We start from the raw sequence: 1,162 nt of genomic DNA on the forward strand, positions 1-1,162 counted from the left end.
GGGGGTGGGGGGTGGGGGGAAGGGGGGGGTGGAGTCAGGGGCATTTAAGGGGCTTTTAGATAAAAACATGGAAATACAAGGAATGGAGGGGTACGGACCCAGAGCTGTATTGTTCCAGATTCCAGGCAGACAGTCCTGATGCTGAAACTCCTTCCCATTCCCTCCATAGGACACAATCCCAACCGATTTTCACCACCCTGAACTGCACATCCCTGGACACTATGGGACAATTCCCCCCCCCCCCCCCCCCCCCCATGGCCAATCCACCCTGAACTGCACATCCCTGGACACTATGGGACAATTCCCCATGGCCAATCCACCCTAACCTACACATCCCTGGACACTATGGGACAATTCCCCATGGCCAATCCACCCTAACCTGCACATCCCTGAGCACTATGGGACAATTCCCCATGGCCAATCCACCCTAACCTGCACACCTTTGGACTGTGGGAGGAAACCGGAGCACCCGGAGGAAACCCACACAGACACGGGGAGAATGTGCAAACTCCACACGGACAGTCACCCGAGGGTGGGATCGAACCTGGGTCCCTGGCACAGGGAGGCAGCAGTGCTAACCACTGAGGTATTGCACCACCCCATTGACTCTCGCTCCCAGGATCTGCAGGCCTCACTGTCTTCCTTGGCTCAGGTATATCTTTCTCCCGAAGGGACACCCTTTGGCTGTGCTTCAGACAATGGGCTGTCAATGTGAAGCTGGAAAAGCCCATCAGGGTCAGACAGCATCCAAGGAGCCGGAGACTCCATGATTCAGGACTGACAAAAGCGTTTCGATATCTTGTCAACCAGAACCACGCTGATAACAAACCATGGCTTGGTCACGACCCAGTAGACTGAGATATCTTAGGACCTCAGATGCTGACAGCCACTGTCCCTCCCTCTCTCCCGGCCGAATCTCCTCTAACTCTCTCTCTCTCTCTCTCGTACAAACCTGTCCCCCCACAGACGCTCCGCAACAGCCCGAAGTTGAATCCAATCCAGCCACACTGTCGGTGACTGAGCAGCATCCATCCGAGGTAAGGCGCGTTCCGAGAGGGATTCCCGGATCTGGGAACGGATTTTGAGTTCTGGTGGTTCAGGCCGGGAGGGAGGTTGATGTCGGGGGACACACGGGTGGGGAGGGGAGTGTGTCACAAACAAG

The 1,162-nt window shown here is 56.1% G+C and overlaps 1 long non-coding RNA gene across 1 annotated transcript in view; it reads left to right on the plus strand.

The window, feature by feature from the left end:
* Positions 1-1,037, plus strand: part of LOC140458835 (uncharacterized) — a 27,595-nt gene extending 26,558 nt beyond the window's left edge. Inside the window, exon 4 of the long non-coding RNA XR_011953720.1 lies at positions 967-1,037. This is a non-coding gene — a long non-coding RNA (uncharacterized lncRNA). The remainder of the gene's footprint in view (positions 1-966) is intronic.
* Positions 1,038-1,162: the final 125 nt, after the last annotated feature.

The sequence above is a fragment of the Chiloscyllium punctatum genome, chromosome 34 (genome assembly GCF_047496795.1).
Source record: "Chiloscyllium punctatum isolate Juve2018m chromosome 34, sChiPun1.3, whole genome shotgun sequence".
Classification (NCBI taxonomy): Eukaryota; Metazoa; Chordata; class Chondrichthyes; order Orectolobiformes; family Hemiscylliidae; genus Chiloscyllium; species Chiloscyllium punctatum.